The following is an 11,081-nucleotide window of genomic DNA, read 5'->3' as shown; positions in this document are numbered from 1 at the left end:
AAGTCAACCACTTCTCCATGAGGAATTTCGTAAGCTTAATCTTCACATTGTTCCTCGAGGGTTTCTATCCACCCTGGTGGCGAAACCTAACCTTATGGATCAAATCATAGCTGCCCAGAAGCGTGATAAGGGCATATTCCGGATTAAGGAAAACATTGCTAGCGGAGTTGCTAAATGTTTTTCCATGGATGAGCGAGGTGCTGTCTTCTTCGAGAACCGCTTGGTGGTTCCAAAGAAACAACATCTACGCCAGTTGATCCTTAAGGAAGCTCATGAATCCCCTCTCACTATTCATCCCGGTAGTACTAAAATGTATCAAGACCTACGCCAGAGGTTTTGGTGGACTAGGATGAAGAGAGAAATCGCTCAATACATTGCTAATTGCGACGTTTGTCGTCGTGTTAAAGCAGAGCATCAACGGCCTGCTGGCACCCTTCAACCTTTGGCTATTCCTGAGTGGAAATGGGATAAAATCAGTATGGATTTCATTACTGGGTTTCCCAGGACCAAGAGAAGGAATAATGCCATCTTCGTCGTGATCGACCGTCTTTCCAAAGTAGCCCACTTTCTACCTGTTCGTGAGAGTATCATCGCTAGCCAGCTAGCTGACTTATACATCTCCCGAATAGTGTCTCTTCATGGTGTTCCATTGGAAATTAACTCAGACCGTGGGAGTCTCTTCACCTCTCAATTTTGGGAAATTTTCCAAAATGCTATGGGAACTCGTCTCTCTTTTAGCACCGCCTTCCATCCTCAATCAAGTGGTCAAGTAGAGTGAGTCAATCAAATTCTGGAAGATATGCTCCGAGCTTCTGTCATCTCGTTCGGAATGGGTTGGGAGAATTGCCTTCCATTCGCGGAGTTTGCTTATAACAATAGTTATCAAGCTAGTTTGGGCAAGGCTCCTTTCGAAGTTCTCTATGGACGAAAATGTCGAACGCCTCTTAACTGGTCAGAAATCGGGGAAAGACAACTCTTTGGCCCGGATATGATTCAGGAAGCAGAAGAGCAGGTTTGCGTTATTCGTGAGAAATTGAAAACAGCCCAATCTCGTCAAAAGAGCCAATATGATCGTAAACATAAGCTCATGACTTATGAAGTCGGTGAGAAGGCTTACCTTCGGGTTACTCCGTTAAAGGGAACCCATTGTTTCGGTATCAAAGGCAAATTGGCTCCTCGCTACATTGGACCCTTTCGCATTCTTGCCAAACGAGGAGAAGTTGCCTACCAATTGGAACTACCTTCGCATCTTTCCAGAGTTCACGATGTCTTCCACGTTTCACAACTCAGGCATTGCTTCGCGGATCCTATCCGTGGAGTGGACCACGAAACGCTTGATCTACAAGATAACCTCTCATATCGGGAATATCCCGTTCGTATCCTTGATCAAGCCGAGCGTACCACTCGACGCCATAATATCAAGTTTCTCAAGGTTCAATGGTCACACCATTCCGAGAAAGAAGCCACTTGGGAAAGGGAGGATCGTCTTCGACTCGAGTACCCCACCTTCTTTCCGGAGGATCCTAAATTTCGGGACGAGATTCTTTTGAGTGGGGGTGAGTTGTCACACCCTAGCTAGTTCAAGCATTAGAGTGTGCATCATGTTTAAATTCCTCTTAAATTTGAAATGGGGATGACAGAACCCACAGCACCCCCCCTGGAACAACTAGGGTTTACTAAAAAACTTTTTCGATGAACCTGAAATACCCTTCTAAAAAGCCCACCCTTTTTGTTTTGGGTTAAAACCCGTGACAAAAATGGTGCACATTTTTCTAGGACATCTTAAGGTCATTGGATTAATCCTTATAGTATTTGCATTTGGGCATTTAAATGCTATAAAATATTTTAAATGCTCAAATAATCATAAACTAAAATGTTTGTTGTTGGATATATTCTAAGCAATAGCCATGATTAATTTTATGATTTATGGAAATGCCCTGGCATTTTTAATAAAGCCCTGAAGCTACAGAAATAATAGAATAAAAAACAGAAAGAAAGAGAGAGAGAGGAACTTACCTGGCGCAGCCCACCTAACCCACCAGCCGGCCCACCTGGCGGCCTAGCACTGTGCTGGCCCACGCCAGCCAGCTGCTTCTTCCCTGCCAGGCAGGCAGGGAGGTGATGCCGGCGTGCCCGAGCTCGCCACGGCGTCACCTGCTTGCCACCCGCGCCCCTGGACGCTTGGACGCCTCCACGTCGCGCACCGAAGCCCCTGTACACGCCATTCTCCCCCCTGTCTCTCTCCCTCGCCATTCCCCACCATGGCCGACGCTCCTGTCGCCGCACCGTCGTCGTAGCCGCGCCCTCCGTCGTCCTCGCGCCGCGCCATCGTGTCCACGAGCTCCGCCATCGTCGATTACATCGAGTAGGCCGAGCCCCGAGCGCTCGCTCGCCCCGGAGACGCTGCACCGAGCTCGTCCTCAACTCCAGCCACCGGAGATCCCCTTCGCCGTCCCCGCCGCATCAGCTCATCCCCGACGCTCCTGTCGCCGCACTGCCTCGACGAGACCCCCGTGAGCTCAGCCACCTCCCCACCCTCTCCGTTCTCTCTCTCGAGCCCCGTAGCGACTGCACGTAGATCACCCGCACGCACCGCCGCGGAGCTCGTCGCCGACGAGGCTCCGGCCACCCAATGGCCGCGCCACCCTGTCCACTAGTCCAACCGCACCCCAGGAGCCCAACGCACCAAACCACGTGCCTTCCTGTGCCCCCTAGCGACTAGCTCGACCTCACCCGAGCTCCGGCCGCCGCCAAACTCGTCGCCGACGACGTTTCCGGCCACCCCAGCTCCACCCACTGCCACCACTCGTCGTGGCTTCCTCCCCGCATCACGTAGATGATCTCCGCCGTCCTTTTGGTCGCCGGAGTGCAAATGCCGCGCTGCTCTGCCGCGTCTGGCCTCGCCGGCGGCTAAACGCCGGCGAGTTGACCCTGTTTGACCCCGTGTGGGCCTAGGTTGACCCCCCTGAGTCTATGACAGGTGGGGCCGGCCTGCTAATTAGTTTAGGATTAGTTTTATCTAATTTTAATTAGTTTAGTCACTGACATGTGGGCCCAGGCCCCACCGACAGTTAATTAGTGTTAATTTAATCATGTTAATTAGCTGAGTCACTGACAGACAGGGCCCACCAGTCAGGTTTGACCTGGCCGACCCAGTTGACCCGCTGACGTCACACCTATGTCATGCTGACGCATTAATTCAATTACTGGAATTATTCTTATATAGGAAATTCCAGAAAATAGCTAAAACTTCTAAAAATCATAGAAAATCAACCATAGCTCCAAATCAAACAATTTATATATGAAAAATGATCAGAAAAATTCAATCTATCCATCTGCAATGGTTTCATGCATGACAAGACAAGTTAACCTTGCTGTTTAAGAAGAATAAGATAATGCACTAATAAGGCCATGTTAAATGAGCTAACATTTGAATCTTTGATTCAAATGAGTTCATTCTTTCCTGTTTTAGCTTGCATTAGGCCAAGACACATTCACTTGCCATGTCATAGCATGCATCATATTGTTGCATATTGTCATGTGTTGATTATGTTTCGCTGTGTCCTTCGTGGTAGGTTCTGCCTCCAAGGATAACCCCGAGTATCCGTCTGAAGGGCAGTACCCTACTACCACTACAACAGGCAAGCAACCAATTGATCATTCCGATACAAACCCATGTTCTCGCTTCTGCTCTTGTTTACTGCATTAAGACAACGCGGTTCAAACTGCTGTGTGCTACGGTAGTTGAACCCTTATCCTCTGCATGACCTGTCATTGCCACAGTAACTAGATGAAACCCACTAGCATGTGTAGGAGTTGATTGAGCCATGTATGTGATTCCTACCTTGCTATGCCTGCTATGCTTAGAGTTGTGTCAGGTCTGGTTCATCTGGGTGATGGGCTAGAGTGAAATGATTATGCCGATAATGTGAGGGATGTGTTGAACATGTTTTGGTAAAGGTATCGATGAGAGGCCATGTAGGAGTACATGGTGGGTTGTTTCATTGAGGCCGTCCATAAGAACTGAGATCTGTATGCGTGATTTAAGATTCAGCTACTACCACACATTGGGCCCTGAAATATGACCCCGCTCGACTTACTGACCCCTCTCGCCCTCTATCCAGGAGTTGCAACTAGTTTCTGGTGTTTGTAGGTTATGTGTTGGCGGCCGTGCGTAGCGCTGACCCTAGGGGTGGGCTATGATGCGGTAGATACACTGTGGCCGAGTATGCCGGGCGCCCGTTTGGCGTCTCGGGACCCTGTACACATTGTTTTGGGCCGTTGAGGACACCCCGGCCGGATTTCCTTGCGGATGGAACCTGAATAGGCGATAAACCTGGACTAGAGACTTGTCCGGTTAGTCAGGTCGTGGTCTACACCCACGTCGGTTTTCGCTTGAAGTCTGCCGAGCACATGTCGTGTGCAGACGCTAAGTGGTGGAAACATGTGTGATGAGGTACACCCCTGCAGGGTATAAAACTATTCGAATAGTTGCGTCCGTGGTAAAGGACTACTTGGTTGCCTATACAGTTCATAGACAAGTTAATGGATACTACTAAAAGACTCAAGATAAGTGTGAGTACCGAGGATGGCCCTCTCGTAGGATGACGAGGGAGGATCACCGGTGGAGTATTGTGTTGGTGAGTAGTGGACTCGTGTGCGAAAACTATTTTACTAGTGGAGTTCCGTAGGATAGTTTAGCCAAGAGTCAAAGCTGGCTTGCTGTAATAACCCCACCACCTTCTTGAGAATGAGCATGTATAGTAGGTTTTGATGTAAGACTTGCTGAGTACCTTTGTACTCATGTTTGCTTAATTACTTTTTTCAGACGACAACACCGCCCCCTCCGATGGGTTCTACGTAGACCTTGATGTCGACGAGTGACTAGCCACCCAGGTGGTGATCCTGGCCATGGAGGGCCCTATGTAGATAGACAGGCTTCGGGGAGCCTTCTTTCTTTCTAGTGTCTGTACTCAGACTAGTTGCTTCTGCATGTGCTTGTATGATTGTATGACTTGAGTGTCGGGTCGTGTGACCCCTACCTGTATGAACATGTTATGTATGGCTCTCTGGAGCCTCTAAATAAAGTACTTGAGTTGTAGAGTTTTGTTGTGATGCCATGTTGTATGTACTCATATCGGGCATATTGTGTGTATGATTGAAATGCTTGGTATGAGTGGGATCCGACAATCTAGTTGTTTATCCTTGGCAGCCTTTAATTCTTATGGGGAAATGTAGTCTAGTGTTCCTACTAGCCCAGCACTACTGCTCAGCACACTTGACTGGCCGGCATGTGTTTCATTTCGTTCCTATGTCTGTTCCTTTGGGGAAATGTCACGCGGTGACATCCGGAGTCCTGCCTAGACTGCTACAACCCGGGTTCCCCGGAGTCCTGTTAGCCCAGTGCTACAGCCCGGATTCACTTGCTGATGACCGACATGCTCGATATGATTCATGTATGCCTGTCTCCATAGGTCTGCGCCGCTTTGGGTTTACGACTAGCCATGTCGGCCCGGGTTCTCTATCATATGGATGATAGCGACACTATCATATACGTGAGCCAAAAGGCGCAAACGGTCCCGGGCCATGGTAAGGCGACACCCGTGGGGATACCATGCGTGAGGACGCAATGTGATATGATGTGTTACCGGCTAGATCGATGTGACTTGGAATCGGGGTCCTGACAAGCCAAGCAATTGTTTCGTACTTTAGTAATCTCAAACTCATAAACCTTCACGCAATACATGAGCGCGAGCCATGGACATAGCACTATGGGTGGAATAGAATATGATGATGGGGGTATCTGGAGAAGACAAAGAAGGAGAAAGTCTCACATCAACGAGGCTAATCAATGAGCTATGGAGATGCCCATCGATTGATGTTAATGCGAGGAGTAGGGATTGCCATGCAACGGATGAACGAGAGCTATAAATGTATGAAACCTCAACAAAAGAAACTAAGTGGGTGTGCATCCAACTTGCTTGCTCACTAAGACCTAGGGCACTTGAGGAGGCCCATTGTTGGAATATACAAGCCAAGTTCTATAATGAAAAATTCCTACTAGTATATGAAAGTGACAAAATAAGAGACTCTCTATCATGAGGATTATGGTGCTACTTTGAAGCACAAGTGTGGCAAAGGATAGTAGCATTGTTCCTTCTCTCATTTTTTTGGGCCTTCTCTTTTTTTATATGGCCTTCTCCCCTTTTTTTGGGCCTTCTTATTTTTTATGGCCTTTCTTTTTTTTCCTCACTTGGGACAATGCTCTAGAAAATGATGATCATCACACTTCTATTTATTTACAACTCAATGATTACAACTCGATGCTAGAACAAAAGATGACTCTATATGAATGCCTCCGGCGGTGTACCGGGATATGCAATGAACCAAGAGTGACATGTATGAAAGAATTATGAATGGTGGCTTTGCCACAAATACTATGTCAACTACATGATCATGCTAAGCAATATGACAATGATGAATGTGTCATGATAAACGGAATGGTGGAAAGTTGCATGGCAATATATCTCGGAATGGCTATGGAAATGCCATAATAGTTAGGTATGGTGGATGTTTTGAGGAAGATATAAGGAGGTTTATGTGTGATAGAGCGTATCATATCACGGGGTTTGGATGCACCGGCGAAGTTTGCACCAACTCTCAATGTGAGAAAGGGCAATGCACGGTACCGAAGAGGCTAGCAATGATGGAAGGGTGAGAGTGCGTATAATCCATGGACTCAACATTAGTCATAAAGAACTCACGTACTTATTGCAAAAAACTACAAGTCATCAAAAACCTCGGCACTACGCGCATGCTCCTAGGGGGATAGATTGGTAGGAAAAGACCATCGCTCGTCCTCGACCGCCACTCATAAGGAAGAAAATCAAATAACACCTCATGTTTCAAATTTGTTACACAATGTTTACCATACATGCATGCTACGGGACTTGCAAACTTCAACACAAGTATTCCTCAAATTCACAACTACTCAACTAGCACGACTTTGATATTATTACCTCCATATCTCAAAACAATCATCAAGTATCAAACTTCTCATAGTATTCAATGCACTCTATATGAAAGTTTTTATTATATCCCTCTTGGATGCCCATCATATTAGGACCAGTTTCATAACCAAAGCAAACTACCATGCTGTTCTAAAGACTCTCAAAATAATATAATTGAAGCATGAGAGATCAATTATTTCTTAAAAATAAAACTGCCGCCATGCTCTAAAAGATATAAGTGAAGCACTAGAGCAAATGACAAACTACTCCAAAAGATATAAGTGAAGATCAATGAGTAGTCGAATAATTATGCAACTATGTGAAGACTCTCTAACATTTAATAATTTCAGATCTTGGTATTTTATTCAAACAGCAAGCAAAACTAAAATAAAATAAAATGACGCTCCAAGCAAAACACATATCATGTGGCGAATAAAAATATAGCTCCAAGTAAAGTTACCGATGAACGAAGACGAAAGAGGGGATGCCTTCCGGGGCATCCCCAAGCTTAGGCTCTTGGTTGTCCTTGAATATTACCTTGGGGTGCCTTGGGCATCCCCAAGCTTAGGCTCTTGCCACTCCTTATTCCATAGTCCATCGAATCTTTACCCAAAACTTGAAAACTTCACAACACAAAACTTAATAGAAAACTCGTAAGCTCCTTTAGTATAAGAAAGAAAATCACCATCATAAGTTACTGTAATGAACTCATTCTAAATTCATATTGGTGTAATATCTACTCTATTCCAACTTCTCTATGGTTCATACCCTCCGATACTACTCATAGATTCATCAAAATAAGCAAACAACACAATGAAAACAGAATCTGTCAAAAACAGAACATTCTGTAGTAATCTGTTATTAATGCAAACTTCTGGAACCCCAAAAAATTCTAAAATAAATTGCTGGATGTGAGGAATTTATCTATTAATCATCTGCAAAAATAATTAACTAAATAGCACTCTCCAATAAAAAATGGCAGCAATTCTCGTGAGCGCTAAAGTTTCTGTTTTTTACAGCATGATCGCAAAGACTTTCCCCAAGTCTTCCCAAAGAATCTACTTGGCACAAACATTAATTAAGAGAATAAAACCACATCTAAACAGAGGCTAGATGAATTATTTATTACTAAACAGGAGCAAAAAGCAAGGAACAAAAATGAAGTTGGGTTGCCTCCCAACAAGCGCTATCGTTTAACGCCCCTAGCTAGGCATGATGATTTCAATGATGCTCACATAAAAGATAAGAATTGTAACATAAAGAGAGCATCATGAAGAATATGACTAGCACATTTAAGTCTAACCCACTTCCTATGCATAGAGATTTTGTGAGCAAACAACTTATGAGAACAATAATCAACTAGCATAGGAAAGCAAAACAAGCATAACTTCAAGATTTTAAGCGCATAGAAAGGAAACTTGATATTATTGCAATTCCTACAAGCATATGTTTCTCCCTCATAATAATTTTCAGTAGCATCATGAATGAATTCAACAATATAACTATCACATAAAGCATTCTTTTCATGATCTACAAGCATATAAATTTTATTACTCTCCACATAAGCAAAATTCTTCTCATGAACAATAGTGGGAGCAAACTCAACAAAATAATTATCATGTGAGGCATAATCCAATTGAAAACTAAAATAATGATGACAATTTTCATGGATATCATTATTCTTTATAGCATACAAGTCATTACAATAATCATCATAGATAGCAACTTGGTTCTCATAATCAATTGGAACCTCTTCCGAAATAGTGGATTCATCACTAAATAAAGTCATGAACTCTCCAAATCCACTTTCATCAATATAATCATCATAAATAGGAGGCATGCTTGCATCATAATAAATTTGCTCATCAAATCTTGGGGGACAAAAAATATCATCTTCATCAAACATAGCTTCCCCAAGCTTGTGGCTTTGCATATCATTAGCATCATGGATATTCAAAGAATTCATACTAACAACATTGCAATCATGCTCATCATTCAAAGATTTAGTGCCAAACATTTTATAGACTTCTTCTTCTAGCACTTGAGCACAATTTTCCTTTCCATCATACTCACGGAAGATATTAAAAAGATGAAGCGTGTGAGGTAAACTCAATTCCATTTTTTGTAGTTTTCTTTTATAAACTAAACTAGTGCTAAAACAAGAAACAAAAAGATTCGATTGCAAGATCTAAAGATATACCTTCAAGCGCTAACCTCCCTGGCAACGGCGCCAGAAAAGAGCTTGATGTCTACTACACAACCTTCTTCTTGTAGACGTTGTTGGGCCTCCAAGTGCAGAGGTTTGTAGGACAGTAGCAAATTCCCTCAAGTGGATGACCTAAGGTTTATCAATCCGTAGTAGGCGTAGGATGAAGATGGTCTCTCTCAAGCAACCCTGCAACCAAATAACAAAGAGTCTCTTGTGTCCCCAACACACCCAATACAATGGTAAATTGTATAGGTGCACTAGTTCGGCGAAGAGATGGTGATACAAGTGGTATATGGATGGTAGATAAAGGTTTTTGTAATATAAAATTATAAAAACAGCAAGGTAACTAATGATAAAAGTGAGCACAAACGGTATTGCAATGCGTTGAAACAAGGCCTAGGGTTCATACTTTCACTAGTGCAAGTTCCCTCAACAATAATAACATAATTGGATCATTTAACTATCCCTCAACATGCAACAAAGAGTCACTCCAAAGTCACTAATAGCGGAGAACGAACAAAGAGATTATGGTAGGGTACGAAATCACCTCAAAGTTATTCTTTCCAATCAATCCGTTGGGCTATTCCTATAAGTGTCACAAACAGCCCTAGAGTTCGTACTAGAATAACACCTTAAGACACAAATCAACCAAAACCCTAATGTCACCTAGATACTCCAATGTCACCTCAAGTATCCGTGGGTATGATTATACGATATGCATCACACAATCTCAGATTCATCTATTCAACCAACACATAGAACCTCAAAGAGTGCCCCATAGTTTCTACCGGAGAATCACGATGAAAACGTGTGCCAACCCCTATGCATAGGTTCATGGGCGGAACCCGCAAGTTGATCACCAAAACATACATCAAGTGAATCACGTGGTATCTCATTGTCACCACAGATACGCACGGCAAGACATACATCAAGTGTTCTCAAATCTTTAAAGACTCAATCTGATAAGATAACTTCAAAGGGGAAACTCAATCCATTACAAGAGAGTAGAGGGGGGAAGAAACATCATAGGATCCAAATATAATAGCAAAGCTCGCGATACATCAAGATCGTATCATCTCAAGAACATGAGAGAGAGAGAGAGATCAAACACATAGCTACTGGTACATACCCTCAGTCCCGAGGGAGAACTACTCCCTCCTCGTCATGGAGAGCACTGGGATGATGAAGATAGCCACCGGAGAGGGATGCCCCCCTCCGGTAGAGTGCCAGAACGGGTCTAAATTGGCTTTCGGTGGCTACAGAGACTTCTGGCGGCGGAACTCCCGATCTATTGTGCTCCTCGATCGTTTTAGGGTATATGGAGATATATAGGTGGAAGAAATACATCAGGGGAGCCGCGAGGGGCCCACGAGGGTGGAGGGCGCGCCCAGGAGGGTGGGCGCGCCCCCCCTGCCTCGTGGCGTCCTTGTTGCTTCCCTTACGTGGACTTCAAGTCTCCCGGGTTGCCTTCCTTCCAAAAATAAGTTTCGTGAAGTTTCAGGTCAATTGGACTCCGTTTGATTTTCCTTTTCTGCGATACTCTAAAACAAGGAAAAAATAGAAACTGGCACTGGGCTCTAGGTTAATAGGTTAGTCCTATAAATCATATAAAATAGCATATAAATGCATATAAAACATCCAAGGTTGATAATATAATAGTATGGAACAATAAAAAATTATAGATACGTTGGAGACGTATCATCGAGCAGAACTAGTTAGCTAATGGATGGATCATGTGGCTCTATTTTGACCGCTTCGTGTGTTATTCGTCGGTTTTGCGGGAGCAAGCTAGCTGACTATGGACACATACGAGAGAAAGAAGAAGACGTGAGGAAAGAATATAAGTGAATATTCTGTTTTAC

Source organism: Triticum urartu, chromosome 1A (assembly GCF_056163025.1).
Source record: "Triticum urartu cultivar PI428250 chromosome 1A, HENAU_Tu73, whole genome shotgun sequence".
In the NCBI taxonomy this organism is placed as follows: Eukaryota; Viridiplantae; Streptophyta; class Magnoliopsida; order Poales; family Poaceae; genus Triticum; species Triticum urartu.
The sequence above is the reverse complement of the archived record's forward strand: the minus strand, read 5'-3'. Positions refer to the sequence as shown.